The 13,791-nt window shown below is 40.0% G+C and overlaps 1 long non-coding RNA gene across 1 annotated transcript; it reads right to left on the bottom strand.

Annotated features, from left to right (window-relative positions):
• Positions 1-291: 291 nt before the first annotated feature.
• Positions 292-12,039, bottom strand: LOC102012909. Its single transcript, XR_262300.1, has 5 exons — positions 11,297-12,039; positions 8,781-9,014; positions 3,550-3,631; positions 1,478-1,651; positions 292-499 (listed from the first exon to the last, which is right to left on the bottom strand). It is a non-coding gene; the product is annotated as an uncharacterized LOC102012909 (long non-coding RNA).
• Positions 12,040-13,791: the final 1,752 nt, after the last annotated feature.

Below are 13,791 nucleotides of genomic sequence, written 5' to 3'. Positions count from 1 at the left end.
TTGTAACCTCTGTCTTCATTCTTTTCTTCAATTTGAATGTGACCTTTCTGCCCTAGTGGACTGATGGTGCTTGTTCATATAGGCTCTAGAAAGTGGATCACCCCAAATCCAGTAATTTTGTGAAACAACTGAAAGGTTGGAAACTTGAAACTGGTCACAGCAGGAGTATTTACATCTCATTAAAATTCATGAATGATTCAAGTCAGAATTTTTGTTTTTAATTTTCTCAGAAACTTGACCCACTAGCACACACCAATGGCTCACCAAGTGGGAGGACTTTCTTCCCTTTTGCTTTGTTAGTAGTTAAATATATTCATTACAAGTTGTTGGATCTGTTACAGAATATTTATTACTTTCAGACAATTTCTTCTTTTTGTCCCAAGTCCAAATGCCATGGGAAAATGATCCATTGGACCAAGTAGAATAAATCTCTCACACCTATTGCAAAGTAGCAGATCACATACTTAGAGGCAGGACATGTTGACACAGGGAGGAGAACCTAGAAAATGTACCATAGAAATAAGATAAACAAAATGCTTATTGTATTAATCTCCTCCATTAGACTAAGACCTTCTTGAGGGTCAGTGACAGCTCACCGCTCTACTCTAATGATGAGTAATATTTTTTTACACCTAGGTAAAGGTCAAATACAATTTTAGCATATCATTGTGATACATATACACAGAAATAAATTCAGAAAATTACTTAAATGCTTTCCCCAGTGGTCAGCAAGCTTTTTATTTATTTATTTATTTATTTATTTTGTTTTTTTTTCCGGTACTGGGAACCGACCTCACGACCTTGCGCTTGCCAGGCAGGCGCTTTGCCGCTGAGCTAAATCCCCAGCCCCAGCAAGCTTTTTAGTAGCCATGGCTTGGGCAGAAAAAAAAAAAGACTCAAGAATAAGAGGCTCAATTTCAAACCTTTTTTCTATAACTTACTGGCTTTATTGGAAGAATCCAGTAGAAAGAACTAATCTAGGCCCACTCATCTGTTGCCAGAACCATCAGGAAAACCCCTCAGGGCGAATGCAATAAACATGCCTACTACACTCCAATTTGCTCCAACAAACCACATATTGCATGCCCTAATGAAAATAATGAGCCACGTTTGATAAATAACCCTGTTTTTAATTTTGCCCTTGTCTAAATATGTAGTAATAGCAAAGCTGATGCAGAGCAGTTTTATAATTCTACCCCTTAGGTGAGGGATTTGGAATAGTAGTTAAGATCCAATGCTCTCTTTCTTTCAAAGAGTATAATTAAAGTGCTGTGTTTCTAAGTGGCTGCTTTACAGCCGTACAGAATACATTACTTGTTTTTTTTTTTTTTCCCCCTCCAAAAAGGTTTTCTAGTAAGTGCTCTTGGTAAAATGATCTTGACAAAGTTTTGGAGCGAAGAATGATGCTCCAGCATGATACAGTCTGAAATGAAGCAGCTGTGCCTCCTCACAGTCACCCTCTCCGTTTGTCACAAACCTGGAGCTAATTAAACGGAGGTAACTCTTCTTCTCCTTGTCCCATTGATTGCTCTCCGGGCTGGGCCTGTAAGTGATTTTCCTGTGAATTGTGGTCCACTGCAAAGATCCGTTAACATACAGACAGACAAAAGTTTTCTCATCCATACTGGAAATCTGGAAATCTGGAAATCGCCTGCAATGAAATGTCTGCTTTTACACAGGCATAAAACTTCAGGTGGGCACCACTTTCTGATGTTCGCACCACCTTCTGTGTCCCTGAAGATTAGCAAGTTCGCTCTCTTAGTCATGGGACAACAGGGACTTGTCAGTACCCACAAATGTTGTAACACATCTAACAGGCAGGGGTCATTTTAGAGGGTGCTATACATTTTAATCCAGAGAAAAAATAGAAAATCACAACATTCAATTACTGGTAAAGTTTGGTGGGTGATAACCAGTACACCTCTCACATTTGATTCCCTAGATTAAAAATTTGCTCTGAAAAGACTTTCGAAGTCAATGCCAAAACAAGTGCTTCCGTCCACATTAGACAAAGACTTCTAATCAGGAAGTGACTGCTATTCAATTTGCTGCTTTATCTCTTGTGTTACATATCTTCTTATTTTTGTAACAAGGACAGTTGTCCCAGGGGAAACTTCCATCACCTACAGCCGCTCTTCCTTACAGGATCTGGGAAGACGTAAAGACTGAAAATGTTTCCTCTCTTGTGACCACAGTGATCTTTAGTCTATCCCTAGGCTACCCTAACTGAAAGACACCCTCTCCTGCGCTAGTTATCAATAAACAATATTGTCATAGTGACTCTCAAACCTGGCTTCATATTTAGAATTACCTGAGAACCTTAAGGAATTATTGAAATAAGACCTCAGATACTGAGGATTTCTATGTAATATGTCTGGGATTGGACGAAGCACATTATTTTTTAAGATGTCTCAAAAGAAGTAGTTTCCAAATTATGAGAACAGGAAACCTGTATACTTGCTAAGCTCCTGTTGAGACCAGACAGCCATGCACAGGGTAGGGAGGAGTATCCACTTATGCTGGCACTGGATGTGTACATATTCCCTGAGATAGGAGTTTCCTGCTTACCCACAAGCCGAGGTGGACACACACTCAGTCAACACTGAAAACTCAAATGGTCACACGAACATACAGATGTGTAAAGTGGTTCTGCTGGGAACTACAGTAGGAACCCGTGCTTTGCTCAATAAGTAGATAAAGTTTCAGCTTCAAGCGGTGATGCCAGCAGACATGTACCAGATTTTAATGGTCAAGCTTAATTGTGCCAGTGTGGCTGGTTTGGGAGTCACCTACAGGTTTAGTAAAGTACATTTCTGGGTATATCTGGTTGGGTCGTGGAGGCTTGACAACAGGTACTATAAATGGTCCCTGGTTCCCTTTCTTTATGGCACTGTTCCTCCACTTTGCTTCCTGGTTGCCATACACTGAACATCTTTGGTCCACAGTGATGTTCTCTGTTAGAGCCAACTGACATAATCTGAATCCCCTAAAACTGTAAACTACATTCAACTTTTCCTCCTTAAAGCTGTGGATGTCAAATACTGTGTACTAGCAGTCTGAAAGCTGACTGATACACAAGAGTGTCCAGCTTTTAGGAAGAGCTGAGAATTACATTTCTCTGTGAAACCACTTGATTCCTAAGAATATGCTATACACATAAAACTGTGACACTTTGCCCAAAATTCCACCAATGAGTTAGGCATTTAGATATAACAGAAACTTTTTAACATGGAAGTATCTTTATGCCCTAGAGTGAATGATTTCTGTTATAAGCACCAAGGGAGATACAATTAAGTGAGATAATAGTTATAAAGGATTAGTTGTTCTGCCACCTGAAGCATCACAGAAAAGAAAGGTAGGTAAGGGCATTTGGGAAGACAGAGTACACCTATGTGGACTGAGTGGAAAGATATAGGGAGAGATGAGCTTGTTAGAAAGTAAGAGGAAAAGTATCTTGACAACACTGAGCTACAAAACTAAGTCTAATGCATCCCTGTTTTTCTGGAATTTAGATCTTTGAGGAGGCATGTATAAATGTATAATACGTACAATGATGGTAAGTGAGGCATAGGAAAGAGCACAGAAAGTTACAGGCATCTGGAAGTGGCTTTCCTATACAGGTGGTTCCAGGCTGTGAAAAGAGAAAATTACAACAAATTTAGTTTTCAGATCTTCATTGGCTTTCTCTGAGATTCCAGAATCAAACAGCAGTCTCAAGCAAAAGTGGTTCAGAATGCCTCACTCCATGGGCAGCTACATTTATAGGCAGAGAAAAAGAAACAACCTAAGGAAAGTGGAACGAGAAACTGGGACAGGATGATTGGTTATAGTGCATGTGTGTCACATTTGAGCATGGTTTGACCAGGCAGTCACATGTGATTGGCTACCTGCTACAAAAGTAGGTTCTTATCTGTTTACACATTAAGTTAGGCTGCAGTTCATTACATATGGAGAAAACTTTAGGCCAAAATTCAAATATGTACGGAGACAGTGTTAGGCCAAATTTCACTCAATTTACCTGGAAGATCTCTCTGACATGAGATGTGAAGGAGCAGTGAAGGAGCAACCCACTGGAATTCCTGGAATAAGATAGTTCCAAGCAGAGAAAGAGGTCCAAAGTCCCTGAGATGAAAGAGTATTTGGTATGACTGAGATGTAGCAGCCAGGCCAGAGTGACTGGAGTGGAATAGGGGAGGAAATAGGCGTAGGATGTCAAGTGGGATTTGCAAGTGTGGAGCCAAGATGTGCAGAGCTTTGCAAACCATGACACAGGTGCTGCCATCTACCATGAGTGGCACAGGCAGGCAGTGGAGGCTTGGAACCTGAGGAGAAATGTGGTCTGATATACTTTAAAAGGCTCACATGGAGAGCCCTGGAGTGTGTGGAGAACTACAGTGTTAAGAGCACACTGTGGGAGGCAGTGGTAAAAGCTGGATGTCCAGCCAGGAGGATCTGCGGTATTTTAAACACCAGAGAATGTCTCCAAAATCATATCAGATTTCTGCTAGCACAACATTAGGATACAAAGTAGAGAGGTAAAGGCAGCAGATGCCCAACACACAGGCTTAACCACATTTCATTAAACTGGGCAATTAATGCTTACCTCTGGTCACATTGTGAAACTAAGAGTTGGGAGCAATGCTGCCTTCTCAACCTGCCTTATCTCAAGGAAAAGAGACTCCTCCACTCACAGTGCAAGGGTCCAAGGTCAGGATGGTGAAAAAGCGAATGATAGCTTTTCCTCTGTAAAAAGCCAGCCAATGTTTGAGTTATGGGCAACAATTAAATCCTAATTGGCAATAATGTAAACCTCTTCCGAATGGATGTGGTAAATATTGAAACAAACGAGCTGCTGTTTTTCAGACCTGGATGGCAGTCAGTCAAAATGAAAAGCTAATTTCAGCCTGGGAGGCAAACTCTGTATTTTAATCAAGTATGACAGAGTGGGAACAATAAATTGGCATTTAAGGTAAGGGGCTATTTACTTCCCCGCTGCAATCCTTGGGATGATATGTTGCGCTGCCCCTTTGCAAAATGAAAGCAGGCTATGGCTTTGATCCAGACCATAGAGAAACATCTGGGGAACGAGCCAGAGGCAGAGTTCAAAGGCAGCTGAAAGCTGAAAGCAAATGGTCCACCTTCCCAGATGTCCAGTGCTGGGAATGCCTTGTGCTATTTGGTTGTCCTCACAATAGTTGGCTGAAGTAATTAATCCAAAATTTATACTGAGAATCATGAAAATAAAGATGTGTATGCATGCATCTGTGCACAAGCGTATGTGCGTTCTGTATACCACGCTGTAACCAAGCATCCAAATCTAATTAAGGGTATGAAATGTTAATTCCGCAACTAAATTACCCAAGAATTATTAATTAGGTGCCAATTATGCTCAGGACACTGTGATAGGCACCAGGGAATCATAAGCAAGCAAAACTTACCAAGTCCCTTCTCTCACATAACTTACACTCTAGTGAAATTAACAGCTAAAACTTTGTGTTTTACACTAGGGGACTGGACTGTACTATGAATGTCAAGTGCAGGGACGTGTGTTCTTCATTATTAACCTATGGGGTGGTTACTTTTACTGTAGCTGACTTACAGATAAGAATTCATTTTTTTTTAAGAGCACGTGACTTGTTTATTTCTGGAATTTCCCACTAATACATTTGGACTGTACCAATCCTAGGTGACAGAGACTTTGGCAAGCAAAATGCAGACCATAGCAGCCTACTGTACTGACTTCCCCACTTACTACACAGTTTACTCATATTTTGTATTTTAATTATCTCTTGTTTTAAAAATTATATAAACAAGTTTTACGATTCCCTTATCCTCTGTTTAGTTTTTACCAGTATACACAACCCACTTTTGCACGACCATGCTATTTTGTAGCTCAGACCTCCCATCGGGAAATCCCATTCCTTTTTAGCTACTGTGCATTGTTTTGAATTTGAATTTTTGGTTACAGCATGTTAGTGATTATTGAAAAGTATTTTTAGGTTTTATTTACTTCAAAGTAAATTTGTTTTATACTTTTAAATGGGATGGTTTTCAGGGGAGGTGAGATGCTAGGGGTTGAACCCTGCGCCTCATACGGGTAGGCAAGAGCTCAACCTCTGAGCTGCACCCCATCCCCAAGTGATAGTTTCAGCAACTATATGAGTTACAGTGTTCAAAGACACTGTAACCTTTGCCGCTGTGTATTGTCTTCCATTGCTGAATTTGAAAACGCAGATGTCAGTCTACTTGCTAATTCTCTCCAAATAATGCTTTTTAATCTGTGATTAACTTCATGATTTTTCCCCTTTGTCTTCGTTCTTCACTCTCATTGTGATGTTTTCTTAACGTTTTATTTTTATTTATCAGGACTCATTAGCTTCTTGGATCTCTGGGTTGATGTTTTTGTCAGTTCTGGAAATTATTAGCAGTTATATGGCTGCCTGTATTCTAACCAGTATTCCTATAGCTCCATACAGTGTTTGTTAGATTTTTCTCACTCTATTTTACATCTTAACTTCTTTGTCCTCTGTTTCCTACATTTTTTCACTGTAGATTGAAATCTGGAAAATTTCTTTGGGCCTATTTCCAGTTCATTAATTTCTTTGCATCAGAGTCTTGATCAGTTAAACAATATGCGTTGAATTTTTATTTTAATTATATTCTTAATTTCTAAAAATTCTTTTTTTAATTTTAAAAATAAAAGGAGGAAAACATTAACAGACAGACACCATTTTACAAAATAGCAAAAGAACAGTACAGACAATACAGAGTTACAAACAAAGTGGTAGGAATTAACAATGCTTGTTGTATTACATATTGATATCTTCAGAGTGGTTTCTCATGAAAACAAATAGAGACATGCAATACTGACCAATCAAGGACTCACTGACAGTTTCTTTTGGCAAAGAAACAGAAGACAGTAGAACAACTATGCTAACTATCCTGTATATACCTACATACAAAATTTCTCCTTCTTTCCCTTCTCTTTTCCCCCATCCCAGTTGCCCTTTACCCTTGAGTGTTTTCCTATCATTTCACAATTCTGAGATAGAGAGATTGGGTTCAACACAGACAAGCCTGCTGGGTACAACACTAAACCGGACAGTCGCCTTGTCTTTTTCAAGCTGCAAATCTACAAGCAAAGCCAGCATCAAGCAAGGAACTACAAGCGTTACAACTGTCAGAAAGGAATGTGGGGAACTGAGCAATGGGAAGGTGTTAGGACCTAGTTTAGCCTGAATTTTTTTTTTTTTTTTTTTACCATGGCAATAACACTTGTGTTGTAGTCTGTTGTAAAAATCCATGTTTTTCTGAATCAAATGTCTGACTGATTTGAGAACAATAATGATTTTTGCACTTTGCTGACTGCCAGTCTGGAACCCCAAATTTTCTTGCTCAGACTCAGTTTAACCTCCCTCTTTCACACTGTATTAAGGGCCTGCTGCATGTGGAAAACTGAGATGGATATTTTCTACCACATTAAACTTCTTAAATCAAATAGTGTACATAATTTATGCATGTAAGCTCTGAAGATTTCATATCTTCTGTGAGTCTGTCTCCATATAAATTATTTATATATTTTAATATTTCAATAAAGCCAGTGGGGTTCATGTTGCTGTGATTCACTCATTCTAACACTCAAGAAAGAAAATCATCTTGTGCAATACTTACTTTATTAATCTTCACATATCAAGGTACTTATTAATTGTACAAGGTTTACGAGTGTGTTACAAAAATGAAATGAAAAACTCTCATAGTGCCTGTTTCAGGTGCTTACCTAATGATATGATACTCGGGCCTTATAAAAGTCCTACTCTGATTGAGATTAAAGAGATGTAAAGAATTTTTTAGAAAATTCTGACTTCCTACATTGGTTTGACTAGTTACCTGACAAAGGAACTGTGAAATTTCTTACGTTAGTGGAGGCAATCACAACACAGTGAAAGCATCAAGCTTCCAGACCCAACCTCTAATGGCGTTTACAGATGGTTGCTTAATCTCCACCCAAAAAGTATAAAGCTGCAGAAGAGTGCATTTGGTCATATCATTAAAACATCCAGCAAGCCAGCTATTCATCTCCTCTGTTTCACAATGTCCTGGACTATTAATGGGAGATAATGACTGCCTCTGCCCCACAACACTACTATAAGAATTCAGTTAATATATGAGAAACAGAGCACATATGTGGAACAGAGCACAGATTAAGTGATATGTACCTACAGCTATATTCTTACTATTCATTCATTTCACACATGTCTACTGGTACCTATTCTACTCTTTTCTAATTACAAACAGCATAGCAACCAAAAAGTTGATGTCTTTATTCATCCCCACATATTCTGATAAGGAAAATGGGCAAACAATAAATAAACATAATTTCAGCTCAGGTAATGACTATATATCAGAGAAGCCTCTCTGTGGCAACGACACGGGAAGTGAGAGCTAAGTAGCACACAGACATGGCCAGGAGCATTGGTAGAACACTGCACACACCCAACAGTAAAAACAAGAATCTTGCCCAGAAATCAGTCAGCTAACTAAAGAGGGGAGAGATTCACTGAGCTGGGGGGGAAAGCTGAAGTCCGAGAGATGATCGGGGACTCCCTGAGGATGAGTCAGAAGTTGGCTTCTGTGCCAGACACCCTGGGACATCATTAAAAGCACATGGGCTTGGAAGCAGCACCCTGTAATTCACACTGTAAGAGACAGCTCTGGCTGTTCTAGTCCACCAGAGGTGAACACATCTCTCCCACACCCAGAGAGGAAACTGAGGAACTTACCCAGAATGTAACTCTCACCAGTGTCGGAAGTACAGGAGACCTCCAGGGGGTGAAATCTAACATCCTCATCTTACAGACAAGGAAGCAGCACATCACTCGATACATCAAGCTCAGGTTGGAGAGACATGTCGATTGCTTTGCAAGTGCAGGTGCTGAATAAATCCAAGATGAGGCCTGAATGAACAAGCCGCACCTGTGCTCCAGAAACAGCGCTCTTGCGAGGTTCTTTATTACCTGCAGGAACAATGGTCTTCCTGGGAATGCTCCTCCAGCCTCCACCATCAGTATAAAATGCCAGGTGGGGTCTGCACACACAGGCTGTGTACAGGGACCCGCTTGAGGGCAGGTGAAGGGAAAGGAAAGGAAAAATCCATACGGGATCAAGCTGTCCAAATTAGGTCTGCGCACTGGGGACCCAGCCATCAGAACGGCGAGTAAGATCTAGGTACGTTTGTGCAGTTGGTCTTAGACTTGTGTCATGCCTTCATTAGGAAGGACATGGATCCTCCGGGAGGAAAAGGTAAAAAAATAAAAGAGCACACTCACCTGCCATCACTGCACTGCACCTTGGAAACCCAGGCTCCGCAGATGGGACTTAGAAAGACATGTGCTCGTTGCCTAAGGCATGTTTTAACTCCCTAGGTCATTCTATTTGTTTCTTTTATCTAACAGTTCACTCAGCTGAATTTAGGACTAGGGAAAAATCCATCTTAGAAGACGCAAAATGTTTTGAAAAATAATTTTTAATTCAGGTGATTAGACAGAAATGAGTTGGAGATGGATTCTACTCTTTAATTCATTCCATCTGGAAGAATATATAAATGCAATGCTGGGAAGTCTCCAGCAAAACCAGGGACACCAACTAAAACAGGGGCATTGATTTTTTTTTTGTAAGAAACATATATTTTGCAATGCTAAAAAGTCTAAACAATAATTATGGAATAAAACAGACATTATTTTGGATATGCATGTACGTTTGTTACTTACTGACCATTGTGGACTTCATATGAAATAGGAACGTAAGTCATAATCTTTTAGTATGAAGGCTTCTGAAGGTCCTGATTGCTAAGAATAGTTATAGTCAGTGAGCTGATGTAGGAAAAGTGCTTTGGTTTCAACCCAAGGTCACAGTTGATAAAGTTAGTGCTTCTCTCTTTTGTCCCAATCTGCTCCCGAGCTTAGCCTAGCAATAGCACTACCAAACATCTTACATGTATTTTTCTTTTTATAATTTTAAAAGAGTTTGGGAAGGAGCACCACTTGATTTGATTTTTCTCAACAAACTCACAAGGTAACCCAAAGAGAGATGTGCTGACAATGACTGGATTACCTGCAACATATTAGAACCATTTTATAATACAAAGTAAGCCGTTTTCTCCATTGCTGTAGGAGAAAAGGGTGATAGGAAGGAAAAACTTGGGAGAATATTTACTATAAATACAAGTAATAAGATACATTTTCTAAATATTTTTCCTAAAAGAGTTTTATGACACATACTCTCTGAAACACGTTCTGTAATTCTGGAGTTAACATGAATCTTGGGCATAAAGATTGGAGTTCTAAATTAAGATTAAGCAAGTCTGTGTAGTCTCAGAGTTTTATGGCTCTGAAAACATTTATCTTTTGTATATTGAATATGAGAAAACATGGGGAGATGATCTAACGTATGAGAAAAAAAACTGAACATAATCAAATTTCATTTTACCTGCAACCTTTGCCTCATATTTCATTGACAAGTTTTAAATAGTCTGTATCCTTCTCTCTACCGTTGATAGAGAAAGATACTGCATATCACAGCATTTGAATAAAGAAGCATTTTATGGATTTTAGGACTGCTTCTTCTCTTTGCAAAACCCCTCGCTTCCTACCATTCCTTTCATCAAGGCTGAGTTAAAGAGATATGGAGATGGAGACTGGAGGAGATAGAAATAGAGATCTATTTCACATTTCTCTTCTCAAAAAGGAGACGTAGCTCTCCAATTCCACAATAGGAAGCAAAAGCATTACAAACCTCATTACACAGACAGGCTTAGGTGATTTGCCCAAAATCCCATAGCTGGAAAATTATCATAAGTGAGTGTGAACTCTATCCCTTCAACTCTGAGTCTAGAGATTTTTTTTAGACGTACTATACCCAGAAGTAGGTTGGTCCATTTAATTTGAATATAATAAATAGTATGTTGAAATGATCTGGACACTGAATTTGAAAATCATGAGTGCACCAGTGTGGGGAAAGTCCCCCCCTTCTGCAGGAATCATTTTACTTTTGTCACATTAAATGGAGCCATCCGGGGCTGGGGATTTAGCTCAGAGGTACAGCACCTGCCTGGCAAGCACAAGGTCATGAGTTCGATTCCTGGTACCGGAAAAAAATAAATAAATAAATAAATAGAGCCATCCCTCTGCCCTAGTTTGCCATCCTTTGTTAATTTTCTTCCCCCTCGCCTGTGAATTTTCATTCATGAATTCATAAGTCTCTTTTTTCTCATTCATTCAAACAAGTATGGAAGGCTGACCTAAACCCAGATTCTGCAAATGAGGATGGAAAAGGTGAAAAATGGTGCTGCCTTCTGCAGTTTATCTCCCACCCTGAAAGAGAGAGAAGTACAAAGTCCATGGGATGGGAAAAAGGCCGGGCCTCCTTGGACAGAGCTCAGATGGGTCTCATGCTGAGGGCCTGGTGCTTCTGGAAAAGAGATCTACCAAACCCTCCAGTGCTAGGCTCTTCTTCTCCTCCTCACTTGCTTTCTTTATTTCATCTTGTTTGTCTCTATTTTCACAGTAGTAGGTTTCGGAGCAGCAGTTTTAGAAAGAGAATGAAGTCTCAGAAATCTCCAAACAAAACTGAATCCTGAGTTTAAGTAACAAAACTAGAACCAGGCAGAGCTACTTAGAGTACGTGAGGGGAGAGGACCTTGAGCAAAACTGTTTTCCAGAAGCCGGGAGACCATAGAGGCAAAATGGTTCGGCGGTCCATGAAACTGTGGAACGATGGAGCTGTGTTTGGAACCACTGCGAGCCCTCACTGGGTTACAAGCCGTGTATGGAAAGAGAAAAACGACTCTTCACCCTGCTCTTGAAGGTTTTGGTCTGTGTAGCTGAAGAGTCACTGTGGTTTAACCTTGTTCTCTGAAGGCAGAACTTCTCCACAAAAGTGTGGCCTCAGAGTAACTCCTTTTTATTTCTTCAAAATGAGAAAATGGTAGGTAACTGGTGAAGAGAGAACCCAGTACGCTACCCAAATGGAGCGCCATCTCAAAATGGCTACCGCAATAGCTGTTATAAGCAGTTACCCATTCCAAACGGTTAACATAAGTGATAGACCGACAGAGCACACGTGCCTCCTACTGTTGGCATGTTCTTGACACAGTTTTGATACATCATACAGAAGATTCTCAGATTCTTTTAAATCTACAGGTTTTTGGTGTTTTAGGGGAGACAGGGGCCAAATGAAAACAAATAGATAATGTATGAGAGATGAACTAATTCGATGTTTTGAATTTGTGGAAATTTAGTCTGTTTTTTCTGGATAATAGTCATTCTCTTCCTCCTCTCCTCAGAGAATGATCTGGAAGAACTGGAGAATGAAATCTGTTAAGTAGGGACTCAAGTCTCTACCAAGCTCTACCATCTGTTAGTTCTGGTGGCCTAGAGCAGATTATTTAACTTCCCTTTGCTTAGTTTTCTTAACTGTAAAATGGACTAATAAAACCAACTTCTTCGTAATGCTGTTGTGAGCACTGGATTGAGTGAAAAACATATGCCAGAAGCTTAGCTGAGGGTCTGTCACAGAATGAGTGTTCAATCAGTGGTGGCTATTGTTATATGTTTTTATTTTATTTTATTTTATGGTACTGAGGACCAAAACCAAGACCTTCACACTGAGCCTAACCCCTCCCCCTTGTTATTTTCTATTTTCTTATTTGAGGTATGGTCTTGCTGCATCTTGAAATTGTCCAGGCTGGGCTTGAACATCATCCTCAACCTCCCAGATTTCTAGGATTACAGGCATGTGCCGCCACATCTGGCAGCTTTTATTCAACACTGTTATGGTTTACATCTGGATGTGCTCCCAAAGCCCCCTGAGTTCAGAGGCAGGGCTGCGTGAAGGTGATTGGATGAACTGATGTGGTGTTGGGAAGCAAAGCCTGATCAGAAGATGCTGGCCACTGCTGGACTGATCTGGAGAGTGAGGGTCCATCTCCTTCCTCCACTCCTCCCTGCGGCTCTGCTTCCTGGCTGCGGTGAGGTGGGCAGCTTTGCTCCACCCAGGTCCTCCCACTGTGCCTCTCAATAGGCAAGGACTGAAGCTTCTAAACTGGGATCCAAAATAACCCTGTCTTCCTTTGAGTGGTAGGTGTCAGGTATTTTGTCCCAGGGAAAAAGAAAGTGACCAAGATAAATACTTCTGGGCATAAGACTTTGTCTATTATACAGGCCGCTCAGGTCAGTAAGGCCGAGTGAAGAAGACAGTAGTGATATGACTGTGATTAACTGGTGAAGTCAGACTACACAATTTCAGGTCCAAATTCTGCTTCCTTTTGACTACAGGTTTTTGAGAAATTGTTTTTCTCCTCAAGTTCTTCTTCCCTTGAAGGATTTTAATAATTAAAAAGGTAAGGCATTTAAGCACCACATGGTTCCTTGTATGTTACAAGCATGTAACAATGTTAGTCTTATCATGGTGGAAGCTCCCTTAATCCACCTCCACTTAAGGACTTGACCATCTCTGTTAATTCAGATAAATACAGTGATCAATGCCTGCTAGCCTGGGTCACTGATTTATCTGCACATCTGTGCTTCTACTGGGTCAATTCTCTGCAAGCCAAGATAATTTGTAATTGTTTTTGCCATTTGTACCTGCTCCCAGAAGTACACAATTTTGTTCATATTTACATACTTAGGTCAAAATTAGTACAAAATAATTTTTCTGTAAAAATGATGCTGAAATATCTGGAAAGATAGAAGAAATATCACCTATTTTAATAGGTAATTAAACTAGTCTTGAATG

Source organism: Chinchilla lanigera, unplaced genomic scaffold (assembly GCF_000276665.1).
Source record: "Chinchilla lanigera isolate Chin_1 unplaced genomic scaffold, ChiLan1.0 scaffold00044, whole genome shotgun sequence".
Classification (NCBI taxonomy): domain Eukaryota; kingdom Metazoa; phylum Chordata; class Mammalia; order Rodentia; family Chinchillidae; genus Chinchilla; species Chinchilla lanigera.
The sequence above is the reverse complement of the archived record's forward strand: the minus strand, read 5'-3'. Positions and strand labels throughout refer to the sequence as shown.